This window comes from Lates calcarifer, linkage group LG13 (assembly GCF_001640805.2).
Source record: "Lates calcarifer isolate ASB-BC8 linkage group LG13, TLL_Latcal_v3, whole genome shotgun sequence".
NCBI classification, from domain to species: Eukaryota; Metazoa; Chordata; class Actinopteri; family Centropomidae; genus Lates; species Lates calcarifer.
This window is the reverse complement of record NC_066845.1, coordinates 4,990,604-5,012,835: the sequence shown is the minus strand read 5'-3', so window position 1 is coordinate 5,012,835 and position 22,232 is coordinate 4,990,604. Positions and strand designations below refer to the sequence as shown.

The 22,232-nt window shown below is 41.0% G+C and overlaps 1 long non-coding RNA gene across 1 annotated transcript in view; it reads left to right on the top strand.

Moving 5' to 3' along the window:
- Positions 1 to 22,232, top strand: part of LOC127143163 (uncharacterized) — a 48,382-nt gene that overhangs the window by 15,082 nt on the left and 11,068 nt on the right. The window contains exon 2 of the long non-coding RNA XR_007814397.1: positions 5,331 to 5,471. This is a non-coding gene — a long non-coding RNA (uncharacterized LOC127143163). The remainder of the gene's footprint in view (positions 1 to 5,330; positions 5,472 to 22,232) is intronic.

The following is a 22,232-nucleotide window of genomic DNA, read 5'->3' as shown; positions in this document are numbered from 1 at the left end:
TTTTTAACAAATAACCAATACTGTCATTTTTCTGAGACCGCAAGAGAGAGTGAGAGAATGGCTTCATATATTTTTTTATATTATTGTTGTGAATGAAGTAGCTGATAGTTCCAGTAAGTCACATCCGTTCCATTCATTCTTTGTCCTTGTTGCAGGCAGACCCAAGCCTGTTGATGTATGTGGTGATATTAATATTGGTGGCGATATTGATTTGGAGGCCTGCACGCAGTCATATATATATAAGGCTGTCCGGTGGTGGGCCTACCAATCACCATAAGTCAGTGTCTGGCTGGCAACACCAGGGGTGGTGTGAGCACCTATCAGATATTAATCAGGGAGATTTAATGCAGCCTTCATCTCCACCATTTCAGGACTTTGTACAGTTCTCACATTATTCATTCTGTACGGCATCATGTTATTTGACTCTAGAGTGACAACAGTTTTTAAGAGAAACCCAGCAAATTAGGTCCAAAGAATCTAGTAGCTTCATAAATGTCATATTATACATAATACATTACAGTAATGTATGCAGTATTGATTCCAGAGCTAAGATCATGCTTTAGCTTATAAATGTTGATGTATTCTCTACCAGCAATGATATTGTGTGTATTTATTAAAAGGACAGCTGATTTTACATCTGTTTGAAGTCTTACTGCTCACTTGTGGTCTCTTTGTCTCACCCTCCACGTTCCTTTCTCCCTCTGAAGCTAATGAAGGCTCCTTGGTTACAGTCCATGATTATCATACAGATAGGATCATATCCCATTGATTTTATGCAGATGATCACCTTTCTGTGTACGGAGGGCTGATGGTGGTAGTAATTTACAGAAGAAAATCAATTACCCTTCTCGTCTGCAGGAGTAATTGTTTATTATTTTCCTATTAGACAAACTGTGTTGATCAATGTTATGGAAAGATTGCCCATGAATACAATCAACATAAATAGATTTGCCTTCGACATTAGTAGTAGTTTTCCTTTAATGACCTGTGCAATGTCAAACCAATGCCACAGGCTGAGATTTAAGCACTGACTATAGGTGATGGATTTGTGTGTGTGTATGTGCATGTGTGTGTGTTTATGGGGAATAAGAAGTGGATGTAGTACTGCCTCAGTCTGTGCACACACTCTCTTTTTCTTTGTGAAGAAAAGTCTTGATATTTTTAAATTTTTGCAAACACAGAAACCCACTGTAAGCATTGAAATTACCTGCAAGTCCACACATATGCACTCTGTGGAGGTTTGATGGTGTGATGAAACAATTACATTCAGGATACTCAGCACATGAGCGCTGCATCAACGTTATTGTTGTTTCACAAATGTGCTGTTGATGTGTATAGTCAGTAGTTCCCCCAGCCCCATCCACAGCCTCTCTGCCGGTATCAGTGTGGATTGATCTAGACACAAACTAATCACTATTACCCACTGAAGTAATTGGCCCGGCCCAGATCAGAGAGTAGCAACCGATTGACTGGTCGAGGGATCAATACTCTGATCAGAAGAGGTGGGAGCAGAAGATAGGGATGCAGAGGAAGGAGGAAGGATGCTTTGCTAATGTAGCGGATCAATGTGGCTGAACGGTACAGTTTCCGACTCTGTTCTAGTCCACCTATCGCATTCACTGTGAAGTCCAACTTTGCTACTAAGTTATTTTCTCAGGTGTCATGCACCTCTGCTTTCTGGATTCAGAGGGGTGTTATGATCAGTAAAGTCACTACTTCTAGTCCTTCTCAGTCTCACAAGAGGCAAACACCTATCCCAGAGGTCACAGTGACACCTTCCTCAAGTTACCAGTCTATCAAAGTTTAAACACTGGTGAAATTCATAAATTTTGGCAATTAAAAAAGGAACTCTGCCTTAGAGCAGAATTTTAGTCAGTTAAGTCAAAATCTAAAAACCAGAAGAACAGTCGATCTTATAACATTCAAGAGTAGAGTAATCAGTCCTTTTAACAAGCTGCAGTGCCAAACATTTTCTGCTAGCTTCTCAAATATGAGTAATTTTCCTTCTTTTAAAACTTTGAACAATTATGTTTTGATTTTGAAGTTTTGGATAGAAAAGACAAGCATGAGAACATGGACTCTGTGATGTGGTAATGATGTTTTTCACAATTTTTTGGCATTTTATTAACAAAACAATTCAAATCAAGACGATAATCTAGAGCAAGATGCAAGCCCAATGAATATATCTGTCTGTGACATTACAGTATAAAATGGGAACACTGTTGGAACCTGTAATTGTTTGTTCCACCTGATGTGGACTGTCACTGACTTGTCCAAAGAAACCAGAGCACCCAGAGGGAACTAGCAAACACAGAAATTACTGGGTTTTGTAATCAAACTTGTCTTTTCTATTGCTAAGAGATGGCAGTGGTGGCGCCTGAGCCACTGAGCCCGATCCCTCAGATTTACACAAAACACCGGGATCACTCGCCTAACGTTTGGCCTCAGCTGTTGCATTCTCCTGCTCAGCCTATTTCATGGAAAAAGCAGGTGGTCCTACTATTTCATGCGTTCAGTATACTTGCAGCCCTTAGCCCCCCACTCCTGCCCTTGTCTATTCCTGATCCCACTAGAGCCCATTTCTCTTTTCATCCACGCTGGTCGTCGTCCTGCTTTTAGGAGGTTCCTGCTTGGCCAGACAGAACGCTGAGCACAGTTCCAGAGCGCTGGCCCTCCTCTCAACATTCACATCTCAGCATCTCCCCCGACACTGCCCCTGTCTTCACTTTCTCCTCTCCTCCATCTCCCCTCTGCTGCCCTTCTCCCCCACCCCACTTTCCTTTTTCTCTTTCTTCTCCTTCTGCTCTTCCTTCTCCCTTTCCTCTCTCGTTCTCTCTCTCTCTCTCTGTGGTTGTTGATTGGGTGTCTGAGTGCTTGTGGCAGCTGTGTGTTGTGTGTAATAGAGCAGAGAGGCTAGTCTGAATACAGCGATGGGAGAATTTGTTTATGTGAGAGATGCATAGATGGAGACAGGTCTCCAGACGCTGTGGGCTCTCTCTTGCTGTCAAGCTGCATTCAAGCCCTGACAGGAGATCTGAGATGGCCAAATATGCCAGACGCTCTGCCCAAATCCCCAAGCTGCACTCCACAATCCAACCGATGTGTGTTTGTGTTTATTCAGATTTGACAGAATGATTCTGTGTGTGTTTGCCTGCATGTGCAGTGTGTGCGTGTGTCTCGAGGATGGCATGCTTGATCAGATTCCCCCCTGCCACAGGCCTGGTCCAGGGTCCATTACCACTGAGCAATAGAGAGGAGAAAGTGTACCAGCAATTCTCTTTTTATCCCCCATCCCAGTGATCTCTTTCTCTGATGTGTTAAGTCTGTTCAGTGGGGCAAGGATTTAGCTTCCATTGCTGGTCTGAGATGTGTGTCCAGCTCAAACAGCTCATTTAGTGTTTTCATTCCCCTCTCGTTGGTGCACTTGTAGTTGCATTTGTATCTGAATTTTTGCAGCGGTTTGTCCAAGTTAGCCTTGTCACTTCAACCCCACATCTTCAGGGACTCTTGGCTTTGTCTTTGTGTCACCATGATGCACAGCAATATGTTACTGAAATAAAGTGTTTCAATTGAATAACATCTACTTTTCGTTCATAGGGAGCTTCCTTGACTTCCTTGTTTGGTGCAGCACTGAGCGTGGTACTCTTCTTCCAAAATAAAAACAAACTAATGTATTGGAATAACATGCGTGAGAGAGGAGAGAGAGACACTAAAGCACAATTAATGAAGACTGAATCTGAAGTGGCTGGTTGGCTGTAAGGCTGTTGTTCCCATTAGAATCCATGCTTCCATCAACACAGCTCAACTAAAACGCGAAGGCTGCATTCTGAGAGCATCCACAGTCGGCATGTTGTGGCCTTTTAACTGCCTTCAGCAATCACATTTGATGCTCTTTAATTATCCAACACTCCCCCCATCACCATCACCATCACCACCACCACCCTCCACCCTTATGCCTTGCTACCTTCTTCCCGCTCAGCCACAGAAGGTGCATTTGCTTACCGCTCTGCCTTGCCTAAGTGTTCGCCTGCATGTAAATTAATCTTGATTCACTTTACCCTGCCCTGCTGAGTGCTACAAATTACCCTATAGCAACGAAACAGCACAAGTGAAAAAAGCCAAATCGCTGCACTTGATAGGCTGTTGCTCCTGTGCTTTATGCCATTACATTAGGGCTACATAATGAATGCTCTCTTGTGAAAAGTAGTGTGTTGTAGGTTTTTAATTCATCCTGAATAGGGAGTGTTTGTGCATCTCTCTCTGACTGTGTCTGTTTGTGTCTGTGTTTCTCTGGAAGAAGCTTTAATGAAGGAGGCCTTGCTGGGTAACCATGAAGTGTACAGCCACCCCCCTACACCCACCCCCCCATCCCTTCACCAAAACGTCAGCATCCATCATGCCATTTACAGGAGCTTGACAAAATTAGCTGCCTTTGTACCGTAGTCACTCTAATTGGCCGAGGAAAGAAAAGCAGGCTTTTGACACAAACACAGGCAACGCATTCACTTTGCGCAGCACTTGTCTCTCTGTGGATGTTGATGCGAAAGAGGTTTCACCAGAGCAGAATTGGCTCCAGCTTGAGTGCTTCGTTTTCTACCCTGACCGCTCTTCACAAATTTCCCTGCCGTCATTTATTGCTTTTAAACCACAGTTTTACGTTCTTTCCTCACTGATGGATGTTCACTCAGTACTTACTAGCTTGTCTGGTGAGAACATGTCCCTTAAGAAGTCAGTCTTTGTTCTGTCTTCATGACCAAAAGTAATTTTTATTTGCTGTGTTTAATCTCAGCATATTAGTCAATATCTACATATAAAATAACCTTGACTATTGACAAAGCAAGGACACTCACTGTGGGTATGTACTTGTGTGTGTGTGTGTGTGTGTGTGTGTGTTTGTGTTTGTGTTTGTGTGTGTAAATCAATGACAGTGAATGGGAGGAACCCCTCTACAAACCCTCATCTTTCATCTTGAATAACCGATATCATAAACAGACGCTACTCATCAATCTCACCTGTGTTCCCGATACAAAGATGGGAGGCAGGCCGATTTCCCTCTCTTTTCTGCAGACCTGATGACATTTACTAAATTGCCCTATGTGTGTGTACGTGTTTATATGTATAAAATATATACATAGAGAGAGAGAACAATGTGTTTGTCAGTGTGTGTTTCTGTGTGCATGTGTCTAATGTTTGTGCTTGGCAACATTTGTGCAAACTTGATGCTGTCTGTTTGTATTTCAGTTATGCTGTAGATCGATTTGAGTTGAATAGGACAGTTTTGTTTCTCCATAGTGATTTTTGCCCCCCCCCCTCTTTTTTTTCTTTTGCAGTTGTCTGTGTTGGCAGCCCCTGCAGCTCCACAATCATCCACAGAGGGGCAGTGCAGCAGTTTGCAGCTGCCATGGACCAGGAGAGAGAAAATGAAATAAAAGTGGGGATAAATCAGGAAAACCAGCACACATGAAGAAGAGGTAAAGATTGAATTATGTTTAATGATGTCATTTGGAGAGGAGTGTACTATATTATAACAAATGATAAAAGTGTGTTTTAATGAGTAGTCATAAAGAGTCAGTAGACAATCTTATTCAGTAGGCCTCAGAATTGGCTCGCAAGGTTCCTCAGGGTTGAAAAAGAACAAAGTGACTTTGGGACAATTATTGCACGCCTGTTTATTATCACTCACCAATTCCAAGCCAAATTGAATGTGCTATTACTGTGTGTGTGCGCGCACATGTGGTGGCACAAGGTCATCAGTAAACATTGTACATCACTAGCTTTAGGCAACAGAGATAATCCTTGGATACATAATAGATGGAGTATATAAATCTATTAGCCAGAACAAGACATTTATCCCTCTGAAAGAGGGATTACCAAACAAAGACCTGGTGTGTGTGTGTGTGTGTGTGTCTGTGTCTGTGTCTGTGTCTGTGTGTGTGCATGCGTGTGTGTCTGTCTGTGACCGCATGAGTGCCTGTGTCTGTCATTCACCACAAAGGTGACAGCAAAGATAAACTGCAGACACTATGATTTCAAGAGTGAATTTTAAGAATGTTTTCTCTTACTCACAAGAAGGCATTCCAACCCTCTGTCTTTAATATCACTTATCTCGAAATATTACGTGCTAATTTTTCACAGAAAAGAGGAAAATGTGATTGTGATTAAAAGGCTCTTTTCCTGAAACGTTTCAAGTTTTCAGCGGTGCCCAATGAAGTGTTCCCCAGCCAACTGTTCCTTTCTGAACTAAAACTAAACAAAGTTCACAGCAACTGCAAAACAAAGAGTGCCACAACAATTAGTTGGAAACAATTAAATATCATTATGTTGTAATTAATCTGCACACAATTCATTAAATACTAATTCCATATGAAAATCGGGTAGAGAAGAAGAATGCCATCAATACGCTGCTTTAATTAGCATGTGATTGACAGCTTGCTGAAATAGAGAGTTTTTGTATAGGATGACACAGACTGGGTGTGTGTGTGTGTGTCAGTGTGTTCAAAGTGGATCATCTTAAGTGTGTAAAGATAAACTCCCCTCTGTCTGTTGATGGTAATTAAGTTTGCTCCCAGTGGGGTTGCTGGTATGGCCAGGTTGGGGGAGGTGGGTGAGGGGCATGATCTGTGCTAATTATTGTACACGAGAGCCTGTTTTGGCTCCTGATAGACACTGCGAGGCCCCTGTATGTGTGGTTTCTGTGTGTGTGTGTGTGTGTGTGTGTGTGTGTGTGTGTGTGTGTGTGTGTGTGTGTGTGTGTGTGTGTGTGTGTACGTTCAAGAGGTGTGAAACTGAATGGAGCCATATGACTTCAGGTCACACCCTGAGTGCCGTTGCTAGGATACAGCATCTGAAGCATCATGGAGGGGTGGTTCTGGGGTACTCCATCTTCGATCCCCCTCACCACCACCCCCACTCCGGTCCTGCTTCCTCCCCTCCATCCCACCTCTGCCACTTCCCCCTGGGGTTTGGCTGAATGGGCTGGGCTGACAGGGGCTGAATGGTTTGGGGTGACAGGGGGGTGGTGTCCTATTTGTCCCTAAATGCTTCTGTATAGACCCCTGATAATAGACTGGCTGCCTGTTCCCCTTCCCCACCCGCCTCACCAAACCTCCGCCGCCTCCTCCACCACCTTCACCCACTCTGTCTCTGTCTCCTTGTCTCATTGCCCCCCCCATCCCCTCTGTCTCGCTTTCCTCCCTATCATGTCTCCTTCTCTTCCCATCTCTTTCTCTGTCTCTCTTTTTCTTTTCTCTTCCTCCTACTGCACTTCTTCAGGCATAAGCTGCGTTGAGCTCAGTCCTCTGATGTATAAGCATTCTTTGCTGCTTGTTATATTGTCGGTGGTGCACATTTAAAAGTAGAAGGTCACTGCTTATTACTCACCTCTCCAGCTCCTCAGCATTGTCCAGCAGCTCAGGCTCTGCTAGTGTTAATAGGAGCTGCTTTTGATGTTGGGCTTTCATGCTTTGTTTGGAGACATAGCTGAAGATACCTTTGATGATGGCAGGCCTTATTAGTCAAGCTGTGTGAGAAATAAGAGGAAGTAAGGAAGAGTCTTTTTTTAATGACTGATATATGCTCCAATAAAAAAAAAAAAAAAAAGAAGAAGAAATAAACTCATGTGAGCAAAAGCTTTGAAAAGAATACAAGGATTGAGCCTCTCTCTGTATTCACCACACACTCAGAGTGAAGGCAGTGAGGTCACCAACCTGCATCTGGATCACCATCTGCTGAGTGGATTCACTGCATCAGATGTTTTTGTCTGCTTTCACTATGGCGGGGGGGGGTGGGGGGTCTGTTTACTAACTTGAATGTGCATGAGTGCATGCTTGATTTTATGTAAGTCTGTGTGTATTTGTGTTTGCATGTCTGTGTCTATGTGTGAGAACGCTCGCCCGTGTTAGGGGTCAGGAGTGAAGATGTTACCCTCTGGTCATTCATCACAAACGTGACACGCTCTCCCCTGCGCTCCGGTACGCAGAGGCAATGTTTTATAAAAGAATAACACGTCAGCGGGCACCCACTGGCCATCCATTACCACCCTGTGCAACCTGCAAAGACATACAATAGACTCACAGATATCGTGCACTCCTGGCGCACCACACTTGTTGTCTGCATATACAGTAGCACCCATTGTCCTGCCCATTTTTTTGTTTGGGAGGACTTTGTAAAATTTTGATTAACCTATAAAATCCTGCTTCCTCGTGCGCTGTGTGTGATTTGTGCTGTCCTGTAAAGGTAGACTGAAGCAAAGGTTGGAGGGACTAGATAGATTTAACACACAGGAGGCCCAGCATCCAGAGGCAGAGTTGGTTTATGGGAGCTGAGCAGACCTTGAAGGTGTTCAGTGTTAGAGGGAAAATGTCTTTATCTTCTCTCTCTTTTACTATGTGTGCACACACAGTTAATGCTGCCCTCACATGGCTCATCACTCATCTAGCTGACAGCATTTGTTACTACTACTGCTGCACACACACACACACACACACACACACACACACACACACACATTTTTCAGGTGATCGTGTTAATCAACAATAAAGAATGTAAAGAAATCTTGCTGTATATAGATGTGTATACAGATTCAAATACTGATCATATTTGTCTATTATTGATAAATTACAGTAATCTAACAGAGCAGTCTCATCAAGGAGAAACATTCAGACAAGCACTTGAACATATCAGATAAAAAACATTTTATTAAAGGCCCAGTCTGTAACTTTTCATTAACATTGATTTGTTGTATATTCACACTCAGGACATAATTTAAAGACTTAGCCTGGCTTTTTAGGAAATATGCCAGTTATTTTCTGGTAGACAGTAAGTTTAAAAGATCCATACTGCTTTAATGTCTGCTAACCATCTGCTGGAGCCAACAGCCAGTTAGCTTAGCATAACTCAAAGACTGGAAACCGGTGGAAACAGCTGGCCTGGCTTGGTCCAAAGGTAACAAAATCCACCTACCAGCACCTTTAAAGCTGAATAATTAGTGCATACATCTTGTTTGTGTAATCTGTACAGAAACCAAAATGTAATCAATAATTTCCTGTTTTATAGGGTGTTATTTGCACCCTTTACAGGGTGGTTAGCTGCTTCCAGTCTTTGTGCTAAACTAAGGTAACTGACTACTGGCTACAGCTTCATATTTACTGACAAGAGAATGGTTATTGATTGTCTCCTCTAAGTCTCCATCAGAAAGCAAAGAGGTGGATTTCCCAAGATGTTCAATGATTCTTTTAAAGGGTTGAGTTGAAGATAAAAAATATCAAAAACATTTTTGTGTTTCTCGGATTGACAGTCATGCATAATATATATGTCTGTTTCACTGCTGATGTAAACAAGCCAGCAACTATTAGAAACTTACATTTAGATGTCTAGTGTTGGTTTATGCTTTTAAAGACCAATCAGTAAACTTGGGACTGATAGCAGGTTTCAGTCAGTTGCATTTTTTTATTACATTTTTTGGTAGTGTGATTTCCCTTTTGTTTGCATTTACAGTGCAGTTTGTGCCACTGGGCCAGTAGTCAGTATTTTGGATGCGACAGCTTATGCTGTGTAAGACCGAACAAGTTGAGGACGTTGTGAGTTATAGAGCTCTTAGACCAGTTTACGAGGACTATTATCTCTCAGTTAGTCTCAGTTTTATGTGCATTTTCTCTGGGCTGGTCTGGAACCATCAATTTAATGCTTTCATAAAGCAAGGTTAGATAGCACTGAATCAAACAGAACACTCACTGACACTCTCCTCTGCTTTAGAGCTAAAGTCACAAAGAGGAGACGAAAGACGAAGACGAGGAGAGGCGATGAAAGATGGAGAGACATTTTTATGATGTATTTTTAAAGCCAATTTAGAGTAAAAGTTTTGTTTCCAGCTGCAATAACAATTGGAAATGTAGTCACACAGTGGAACCCAAACAAATATATTTCCCCCTGTCCATTTGAGTGTCTGTTGCATGGACACTTTATTGTCTGACATGACTCTGTGTTCATGTATCAAACAGACTTATGTGTTCTGTGAAACACCCATTTTCGTGGCGCTTATTGCTGGTTTTATAGCGGGCCATTCCTTTCATGATGTTGCTCTATCACCTGCTGTTTCCTGTCATCAGTCTGAGAGACAAAGACTTTGTCGTCAGTCCAAACATGTACATACTATTCACTTGAAAATAAATAACACACAGGAATCGATGCAGGTTGAAAACCAAGTGTAGTGCTTATGGACACCACACAGTTTTTCAAGCAGGCATTCAATAAGAGTCTGATTCCATTTCACCTCATTTATGAGTTGTGCGTGTGACTCTGTGTATGTGTGTGTAATCCATCTGCTCTAGTGTGACACCTTAATCTTGAATGCTGGTGGAGACACAGCAGGCCGAAAGAAGGAATGGATGAGAGTGAGGTAAGAGTGAGAAGAGAAACGAGGGAAGAGTGAAGAAAAAGATGCTAAAGAGGCCCAAGTATAAATTTTGTTTTGCTTTGTTTTGTGGGAGTTGTGTGTGTGAAGATGCAGTGCCAGCACTCCCTGACAAGGAAGAGGAGATTTATCACCTCTCAGTGGTACCTTACACTGCGACTGAATGGGAATGTGAGAATCCCCCTGACACACACACACACACACACACACACACATAAACACAGATGTACCCTGATGTGTTGACTGTGTGTGTTGTGGCAGGCATGGTGGAGCAGGCTGCAGGTTCTTTTGTCTGGCTTTGACGAGCATGTCATTAGCAGAGACGAGGAGAGACAGAGGGCCTCATCAGTATTTAAATAGACTGACATCTCTGCCACCACATTTCTGCAGGGGTTTCCTGCTCTCCACTCTCACTTTTCCAGCTTGTCTCCTATCTGCCCTTTTTTCCTTCTGTCCTTCTACCTTCCCTCTACCCATCCCTCTTCTTCCACCAGGCCGCTCTCATGCTCTGTCAGTTCCTTTTTCTGGTCTTTATATCAAAGACTGTGAAACGTATTCCCTTTCTTTTCTTTGTTTGTCTCAGTGTGTGTTGGGATTTGTCACAGAGTGTTACCTGCTGTGCCTGACTACCTGGTGTAAAGTATTGGATTCTCTTTACTTTGGCTGCGCTGAGTGAGTTTTTGGCTCTTATGAAATTCAGCATGGCAACAAGCCAAGGCTAAATCTGAGTTTGAAATTATCCTGAATCTTTCTGGCAATATTCCATGGAAATAATAACAGCTATATCTTTGTATGCATATACTTATCTGCCCTGAAGCAGCTTGTCTTTCAGCAGTTGAATGCTCCTGACCGTAGTTTTTGTTCATACATAAGCCACTCATTGCAGTAGCGAGTCACTTTGTGCAAAGAAGTACTCAAATTTACAGGAGAACAGACAAGGAAAAAAAACACAACTCAGGGCAGGCTTAATTGTGATTCTGATTTGAATGAGAAAGCACCTTGATAAAAGGGCCATCGGAGGCAGAGAGGTAAAAGGTTTTACCTTTAACAAGCACTGCGCTAAAACAACTCTGAACCTAAAGAGGTGCGCTCTGAAAGGCATGTATAAAGCTCTTTGTAAGTGTCTGCTTATGAGTGTGCGTGTGTTTGTTAGCAGTCGTATGTGTTTGTATGTGTGTGTGTCACACACACACACACACACGCACACAGAGGTGATTTATTCCAAGCACAGGGCAGGTAAATTGAAGCAGGCCTTTCAGGTTGGTTTTCAGCTCCAGGTCTAATGAGAGCAGCGTTTCCCGTCTCTCCAAACAATGCGCTCCTGTCTCTTAAGAGCCCTTCCACCCGCCTGCAGCCTAGCCACTCTACATTAGATCTGTGGCCTGCAGCAGCCACTACAGTGAAAGGCCTCAGGCTCTGAAATGGCTGTTTGATTCTCTCCCTGCTTTGCCTCTAAATGAATGATTTATTGGCTGTCAATGAGGAGGCCAAGCGTAATGGACAAAAGCAGCACTGCAGAGCCCCAGTCAAGAGGATGTTGTTGTGGATGTTCTCTTTGAGGATCTCCCTGCCTCTGTCTGAAACTGTAATGAAGAGTAAACAACCTTGCTAGTCCCAGACCAAAGATAGTTGGGCTGCATTAGGAATCGTATGACTTCAAGTTGAATGTTGACATCTTGCACCTTTAGCCCCTAATAGAAACATTTTTTTAAATCTAATTCACAGCGTTTGAGAAATTGTTGAGGAAATGACATTCATTGTGACAGTATTGGGGCAGTATTGGTTTTAAGTTGGCCCCAGTCACACTGAATTAAAATTTTATACTGTTTGATGACTCTATTTTGCTCACAATTGAAGTCAACACTTCAGCCTTTCCTTCTCAAATTTCCCTTTAAAAATACACTGGATTTTTTCTGAGCCACAGATGCTGGATGATGTAGGCTATCAGACACACCAATTCCTTCTGCGAGCGCACGACTTCAATCAATTAACGCTGCCGAGTAACCTACCACACACATACACACACACACACACACACACACACACTGCAACTGGAGAGGCCGCAGGCGGCAATGGAGACGTGTTATTTAAAATCCCCACTGCTTTTGTTCCTGTAAAAGGGGACATTAACACCCGCTCGTCCTTTGGCCTCTGCTTGTCATCCAAACGGCTAATTTCTGCAGATCCCCCTAATCCCCCATGAGAGACCGCGGGGCTCAGGGGCCAGCAGGGACAAGGGCCTCAGAGGCCAGCCGCAAGAATAGAGAGTCGATGGATGCTTTTAGAATTGACGTTCTAAAATAGGCCTTTGTTTGCATCATGCTCCCTGGCGTCCCGCCTTTCAGCAGTTCTAATGATAAGTGACAGGCCATTAATTGAAGCTCTTTAGGAAGCCATCATCAGACACACGTCTGATCCTTCTCCACTGAGACCAGCACAACAGTATTGCAAGATGGTAGATGAGGAAATTGTTGGGTTAGGCAGCTTAATGTGTTTGATTGCTTGTAAATCAGTGTTTAAAAAAAAGAAAACAAAACAAAGAGGATATTATCGGCTGGAAAATATTTTTATCTCCAGCCTAACAACCAACTGCAGCTTCTGCGGAAAAGACAAATATCAATTAGAATTTAATGTCTGTAATTAAAAAAAAAAAAAAAAAATGTGACGTGCAATGCATGCTGCCTGTAGTTACAAATCTATGAGGAACTTTTATTTGCTTTGTTTTGTGATCATAATTTTTTCCTTCTTTGTTAATCAATGAAAATACAAAACCAATAGTAAAAGAAAAACATATTGTCTCATTTCAAGGTATTCAGTGGACAAATAAGAGAGTAAAGATCTAAATACTCCTTCATTCTGTGTAGCTGACTGCAGTATCAACATAAAAACCATCTCTTATTTCAACAAAGTATATTGCGTTCATAAAGCAGGCTGTTGCACCATCAACTGTTTTTATTTTGTTTTGAATGTGAGCTTCTGCTATAGATTTCTGCCTCCCAACATGACATTCCCCAAAGCAAATAAACACCAGGAGTGTTTTACCCTGCAGTGGTGGCCTACTATAATTTGAAAATTGCTTCCACTGCTGATGTAGAGATGATAAAAAATTTATCATATGGGCTTACTGAGCTCTTGATAAGAAAATAAGTAGAGGAATATTACAATGTAATTGTCCATATATCAAGGTCAAAACATAAATTTAAAGGCACAACAGGCACCAGAAATGATATGAGGACCAAGATTGGGAAGGAAAACAAGAGTGCATAACAAAATGATGATTCATGTCAACTGCTTGTTTGTCACCCGTGGGTCTGTTTGATGTTTTAAAGGGTGAGCAAACCTGGCTATGCAATTGAATATTGTCAATTTGTGCCTTAATAAACAAAGGACAAAGATAATGAAATATGTGGAAAAGTTAGAAGTACTAAAATTTCAAATCTGTTGTTACATCTGCTGTTATATAGTGTGGATATACTTGTGGATATATTTTATATTTTATTTATCCTATTTTATTCTATTCTTTATTGTTTCATGTTTATTTAACAGTTTTTTTTTGTTTGTTTTTTTTACTGCTTATTGGAGCTATGTCTGGCACAACAGTTTTCTTTGGGATTAATACATTTCTTATCTTATTTTATTACTCACTAAAGATGTTTTCACAGTGATACATTTGCATAATTTCAATATGTTAGGTTCAGTTGTTGCATAGTTTTACTCTAGTAATAAAGACTTGTTTTTGCTTTCTGATTTCAAACCAGACTTCATCAAAGTACATCAGGACATGAAACAATACATGCACTTATTGAAGTGGAATTAGAGTACAAGATGAGCTGCCAACATAATAAAATTCAGAAGTATTTGATTCAACTGATACTTTTCAGTTAGTGTCTTTACAAACATACTCCCCTTCAAAATTTCATTGACCTTAAAAACAACAAAATGCTTCATAAAGGACACCATCATCACCACAGTGACCATGTCATAATCTATAAGGTCAAAACCGTCAATGGCCACAATAAATAGCCCAAATAATCTCAACTCCCAAACTGAAACCTGCATTGAATTTATTCTACATTCCCAAGTCCAGTCATCCAGCTACAGTTCATTCCCCTCCAACCAATTTACCATCTGTGCATCTCTCCATCTTCTCCATGAAACAGGGAAGGAAACAGTTGTCGCTGTTTGGGTTTTAGGGGCGAAATGATGTCGCTATCCAGCTTTTAGTGGGGCTGATTTATGGAAGGGACATGAATTGTTATAGGCTGACTTATATGTGTGTGTGTGTGAGTGTGTGTGTTTGGGTAGGTGTCAGAGAGGCAGCCTGTGGGATAGGCTAAATAGTCCTATTATTTATCGTCTCAGAGCGGCCTCTCTGAACGGAAGAGCGGCTCTCCAAATTGAAATATAGCTGAGTTTACCCTTCTGATTACCGCAGTAGTTTACTCCCAGAGCCGAAGGAGATCATTAAACAATGGCCGCCACTAGCAACTCAGCACCCCCCGTTATGGCCCAGGATAAATGCTCAGACTGAGACATAGCTAACCCCTGCTGACGGACAATAAGTATCTCTCACAGGCATCATATCCACCCCCCCAAAATTACTCCAGTTGTTTCCTCAACCCAGGCTGGCATCAAAACAGCAATTGTGTCTTGACTGATATGGATTTCTACGAGAAAGATTCATAGTTTTCTAGATGAGAAAAGGCACTCAAAATCCCAGCTAATGGGTGAAGCCATTCTGAGAGTAAACTGGCCAGCTAATGTTGTGACAGGCACTGTAATTGGTTCAAATTCTAACAAGATGATTAAAATATGGATTAATAGTAAATTATGAACAAACACTGAGCACACAAGGGCCTTACTGTTGCTATTACTGTCCAACTGAATTAGCTTAATTGCTGATAATGCACTAAGCCACCGAGACAAGATACTTAACACTGAGTCAGCTAGTAAAGGTCTAAAAATGAAATCATGACATTTTGCTTAGTTATTTCAAAGCTTTTATATCAAATTGTTAGTTGTTAGGTTTTTAGTTTTTTGTCTGCTTAAGGTTGTCAGGGAGAAATATGAGCATCTAAAGAGTTAAGAGAGCCACTGATGGCAAAAGTATCGATGTGAGAAAAATGGGTTATCTCAGTGGAACCACGTCTCATTCTATCCCAGCCATCACCATCACCCAGCATTTCCACAATGACCTTTGCCGGCATGATGTCGGTCGGGGTTGCAGGCTGAGTCCTTCACACGCTGCTGCTCTGATTACTGCAACATCTGTAACATAAACAGTCGAGCAGGACATCAGCACAGCAGACCTAACAGCCATGACAATGAAGTGACAGTGTCAGCTCAAGACAAGATGACAATGATGTTTCTGTCTCAGTGTGTTGATTATGCACTGTACAGTGTGTCTCATAGAGCTAGAGGCGGTTCTGGATAAATGGGGGATGAAGCTCCAGCGTACATCATGGCAGTTTTTTATGTCACAAAATTAAACCTTGACCTGTGATTACTTCTACAATTAATAGGGAACTGCACAAAAACATTTCTGATAGAACCGTGGCACAGTCTGGGTTGTGCTGCAACATGTTGCCCCCAGAGATGTCTGAGGCTTTATTAGAAATTAGTATGTATGTCGGTACACAAGTCAGCCAGGACCGGCTAGAGAATCATCACCAGTAATAATCAGCCTTATTCGATAATAGCAGGATAAGAGAAAAATAGGCTTGCATACTGCTGAAACTGGAGCTAATATGATGAGTTGGCTCTGGAGAGGCATTTTATTGAACCAGTGAATGGAAGGCTGAAGCTTTGTAAAATTAGCAAAATAGTCTTTAAGGCAGTGCTCATGAAGTTCATAAGCGTGAGCTGCGTATGAAACTTTATTTGACACTTCATACAAAGGGTCAGATGATTTATAATAAAAACCATGTTTTTGTTTAACATGCACACACATCCATAAAGAAAAAGAGCAGGTTTGTGCTGTTGAGTGGGTCTACGTCTCTCCCATGTAGGAGGCTGTTTTTGTGGCTGTTGTTGCTGTCTGTCCTAACACATTTACCTTAAGCCATCAGCACTCATTAAATGCCTGCTGGTGCAGGGAAACAAAAGGCTGCCTGGCGAGCCAATATGCGCCTCTGACACGTCAGCCAATCCCCAGACGATCCGCAGAGCCTGGCTGCGCCATGGAATTCTCAAACATATTTTTCTAATTTATGGATGGATAATAAATCAACATTAAGGCTTGGACAACGAGTTATACATCAGAGGGAGATGGCTGCAAACTGGGCCACAATGCAGCAGAGGAAACCAGGCGCACATCTGCACTAAAGTCACACTGTGTATGTGTGTTTGTGTGTGTGTTGTTAGCCTGTGTGTGTGATTATGTGCATATATGTATGTGTCTTTGCTGCCAAACTAAGTTTAATTTCGGCCTCTAAGTTGGTGGAGATGCAAACATTTTTAATGTCACTGCTTAGAGGTGGTGAGTATGAATATTATGAATAGGAAATAAGACCATTAGGATTTACTACTGGAGGGATGGTGCTTTAAATGCTTCATAAAATTTAACACTGTGAAATATGCGCGCGTTTGCATTTTAATGCCTATGAATTGGCCTTTCACTGATGTGGTAGGTCACTGGTTCTATACTGGGCCTATGTGCTATAGCCCTGTATTTAGTAGCCAGGGATTAGGAGGGAAACCCATATCCTAGTGCTGACTGACTGTTGCCTCACTGTCTTCTTTCTTCACTTCAGCAAACATCAATATTCCAAAACAAAATAAGCTTAAAATACTATATATACTTATATATATATATATATATATATATATATATATATATATATATATATACTATATATATATATATATATATATATATATATATATATATATATATATATAATTTTTTTTTTTTTTTAAACATACCTGGCTTGTGTTGTAGAGATTGCTTCAGTATGTTTTGATGTCAGAACTATTGTTTTCCTTCATCTCTCAAAGATTATTCAGATTCCCAGTGACAATATGAAGCCTGAAGTCAGGTCCAATTCAGTCTGGTTATTCCAGCAAAAATAGATATTATTTTAAATTTAGTTTTAATTAATTTTGTTTATGCTGAATGGTAAATTTGACCTCTCTCTGACCTGAAATGTGTACATTCTAAATCAGAATGTCACCTGTTGACATTTTAAGAAAAAATATCCGTATTATTTTATTTTACCTAAACAAAGAAAATGAAATTGAAAGTTGCAAATTGGTAACAGTAAGTTGGTCAATAAGCTACAGTCTGATTCCTTGTTTGTGCCTTTGTTTCAAACTTATATATTAGTTTATTTGAACAGAGAACACAAAACAGAAGCAGAATGTTTTCACTGTAGTTGCAGCTTTGAACTGTGTTTCAGCACCATGGACAGCACAAGCAGCGATCAAGGTTTAAAAGTGAAATTTTAAAAGATGTTGTGATTCAAAATTTTATTATCATGTTTCCCTTGCATTTTTGACATTTTCTCTTTTGCATTCATGTCACCATCACAACACTGATAATTGTTTCTTGTTGCTGACGCTCTCACTCTGTTGTTGATCTCACTCTGTTTAGCGTTTGATGCATCGTGTGGCTAAGCTAGAGCTCCACTCTAAAATTATTAGACCTAATCATTCATTAACCTCCATTAGACTGATAGGAGGGTAAACCTAACGCCTGATTACATTCTCAGTGTGTGTGGGTATGAGTTTGAGTGTCTATGTCTGTGTGTGTGTGTGTGTGTGCATGCTAAATGTGTGGATGTATGTGGGAGTGAAAGATGCACTTTATACGTCTCTCCACACACTGCACGTCTTAATTGTATTGATACACAGTTAAACAGCTTCCATGTTTGTGTGTGTATATGTGCATACATGTGCAGTGGAGAAGGTTTGTCATTCATTAGAGTGGAGCACAATCAGAGCTAAACTAGCCATGGCGGCCTGACTCATTATAAGCTGAAGGTTTATTTAAAACCTCACACTGCCTCATTCCCAATCCACTCACCGCCATATGCATACAGTAATTACACAAGTGAGGAGGAGGAGAAGGTTAGTGAGCTGCTGCTGTGCGTGTGTGTGTAGCTGTGTGTGAGTGAGAGAGAGAGAGAGAGAGAAAGCACGAAAGCCTGTGTATGATTATTTTTCATTCCGTGTTTCGCCTGAGTTCTGCCCCTATAACTGAGGATCTAATCAATCTGCCGGCTATTAAGTTTGTTAATTGATAATGCATACTAATTAGGCCTGGCTCCGTTACCACAGTGATGACGAGAAGGTGATTGTAGGCAGGAGTCCAAATGGACTTTTAAAGCAGGGAGCGTGAGGTTGAAGCCATCAAGCCTGCACGTGTACATGCATATGCCCATGGTGCCCACACACACACACACACACACACACACACACGTATGCAAAAAACGCAATCAGCTTAAAATGTGGGTGAACTGACCTCACTAAGCTGTGTCAACTTATATCGTCACGTACTTTGTACATACTGTATATCCAAAAAAGATTCAAAATATTGTGTACGGGGGTGAGGGGCAAAGTTAAGTGAAAAAGAAATAGGCCTATATAATTGGGCACCATATATATAGGGTTCATTACAAGTTATAAGTAACAAATTGCTTTATTAATGGTCAATAAATATATTGTAGACTTATTTTTAGCTCTTAAATTCCATCGTGGAGTGTAACTTACACTTAACTTGAGTATTTCCATTTCCTGCTGCCTCATACTTCCTCTTACTCGATTATAATTCAGAGGAAAATTGTTTACTTTTTACTTCACTTATTTCATTTATTTAAAAGTTCTAAAATCACACGCAAACCATATGATGAGCTTAAAATGTTATGATGCAGATAACCCTACCAACAGTAGGTTAAAATCAGCTCCATGTCAACCAACAATAACAATAAAATTCTGCTCACACACAAATGCATCAATAATAATAATTATATTATTTAATATAGAATAGAAAAATACTCATAGGGCCCTTTTTTAACATCATGAGTAGTCTAGTTTTATTTCTGATACTTTAAGTAGATCTTAATACTTTCTTACCTTTTACTCAAGTAACATTTTCATATATATATAACAGTAATGTACATAACATTAATTACAAATAGAAAGGATATACACCAACCAGCTTTTGAGTGATCTGTAGTAATAGTAAATTATTCATTTAAAGTCAAAACGAGTTACTGCTTATAAACCCTTTATAAAAAAGTCCCTCATTAGAAAGTGGTACTAAAAGACACTGAATGCAATAAACACACACTACATTTAACCAATTGCATAATCAGTTTGATCAGAAAATTGGAAGATTAATGGCAAGATAATGTAAACGCTGAATAAAGGCTACAAAACAAAAGAATATTACATTATTCTGCAGCCTAATGGAACAAAGATGATCTTAATTGCTGACTTTCTGTATTAATCAAACACATAACAGCTCTGTATTTATGGATGTGTTTGCTTTAATCCCTAGCATGCAGCCTCTCCATTTTTTATTCTTCCTTTTGTGAATTAGATATGAACACACACACAAAGACACATGCACATGCACACATGAACACAAACCATTCATCACCAGCCCGAGACCCTGAATTATTATCTCTGTGGTTCAAGGTCAAGGAGATGCAGCAGGTAAATTGAAGTCTAAGAGGTCAGCGGTGGGTTGATCTCTCTGTTCGGGGGGATAAAGGAAGACTAAGTCTGCTTTTGTTATGACAGTGATGATAGAGACATTTCCCTTGTTCGTCTTTGACAGGCCTTATCTCTCACTCAGCTACGTCGAGCCTCATTCCCTCTGACCTGTGTCACTTCCTGCTGTCCAAAAGGAAGTAGTTCCTTTGGCTCACCTCTGCACACGTTGTCACACAGAATACGCCTGTCATTGCTCCTCAAACGCCACACCACCTTGCTTGACAGTATGTGCGTGTGAGTATTTTCAGTACAGTACATTCAGCAGAGACGGTGACTGTTGTCCGGACTTGTCTGATTGTCTACTGGAAATCTGCTTGGATGTTCCTGTGCAGAGGAGGATATTATCCTCATTAGCTCATGATGAAGAGCTCAGTAGATGGTCATATCACTGATTTATTCTGCCCGCTTTGTCTGTGTGACTGATGGCATTGTACACACAGGCCAATCCCTCATCAAACTATCCAGTCTTTGACAGCTTGGAATTTATAAATGAACCAAACACTTTCAGGACGATTGACTCGACTTCACAAAACACTTTTAATTGAGTCATCTGTGTGTTTTGATTTTCTCTATTTTACATTTTTACTTTTTTCTTAACTTTGTATCTCCACCTCTGAATGCAAATTTCCATCTGAGCCAACCATCTCATGGCTTTGTTAAACCATAAATATGAAAACACATTTCTGCTTTGCTCTCTTCACCCTTCCTCCAACCTCCTATTACTTTCTCTTTGCCTCTTTTTCTCACTGCCTCTCATCACTTTCCCTTGCTCTGTGTTCCTCCAAATGTGCATGTGTTGCATGCTTTGTGTGTGTGTGTATTCACTGAGCACATGGCTGCATGCACTTGTGTGTTTGTTTCTACTGCAAGCACTGCATGCATGTGTGTGCATGTGTGTGCCTGTGTGTGTGTGTGTGGGGGGGGGGGGGGCAGAGCAGCCAGCTGGGTTGGAGGGGTAATAAAGAAGGAGAATCAATAGGCCATGCAGTAGAGCCAAGGTGCTGCCATTTATCACACCGCCTCCCTGACTTCCATCATTCATCATGCCCAATGAGGCAGCAAATAGGAAAATGACTATTTGTATCAAACACATCTGCACTCATCCACTGAGGTATTTTATTCCCATTAACTCAAAGAGTAGAATACGCCAGTTTCAGCTGCTGCTGCTGCTGTTGTTGCTGCTGTGTTTGTGTGTGTGTGTGATTCTATTTGTTCAGGCTTGTAGTTGTAGATTCATTGGGAACACATTCATGGCTGCTGTTGTTTTTTCCCCAGGAAAAAAAAAACAAAAAAAACTCGTGTGTGCTGTGAGCTCTCCAATCCCTGTATCCCTGTTTAGTCTCTATCTCCCCCTCGCTCCCTCTCTCACTTGACCTGCTCCCTACTTTAATCCACATTCCTTCTAGTTTCAGAATCTTCCTCTTTCTGAACCCATGGAGTGATGGTGCGAATAATATCTCACGGCTGTAAGGAGCCATTACATTAAGCTCGCCTTTCATTTTCACCTATAAATTAGCCCCGACACTGGCCTGCCCAGGGGTTGAGGTGTATATCTGTATGTGTGTGTAGCCTGTAGGGCTGTGGGGTGTAGAGGGGTGGACTGTGGTCATTATGGTCTAATATCCCATGAAATGGTGAAATTATTATGCAGCCTATTTTATGAGCTGCCTGTGAATATTAAAGAAGGATATTTTGTGTGATACCCCTCCCATAAATCAGTGTGATTGTGTTTGTTTTTGGCTTGCTTTCTTCCCTCTTAATAAAAACCACAGTTGCAGTAATTCAGGCCGACAGACAAATCTTTCTGTCTTTAAGAACAGTATTCAGATCTACAAATAGCAACTGCTGGCTAATCACTGTTTACATCACCTTTTCATGAACTACAAAAATCAACCATAGCTTTGAGGGAATTTCTTGTATAATCCTGAAATTAAGATGAAAAGAAAAAACACTCTTTTAACATTAAAAACAGAACTGTAGCAATCAGTTGATTGGGCAGAAAATTAATCCACATTTATTTTGATAATCATTTAATCTTTCAGTCATCTATGAAGCAGATATGCATAACATTCTCCAGTTCCAGACTTTCAAAAGTATGATTTGC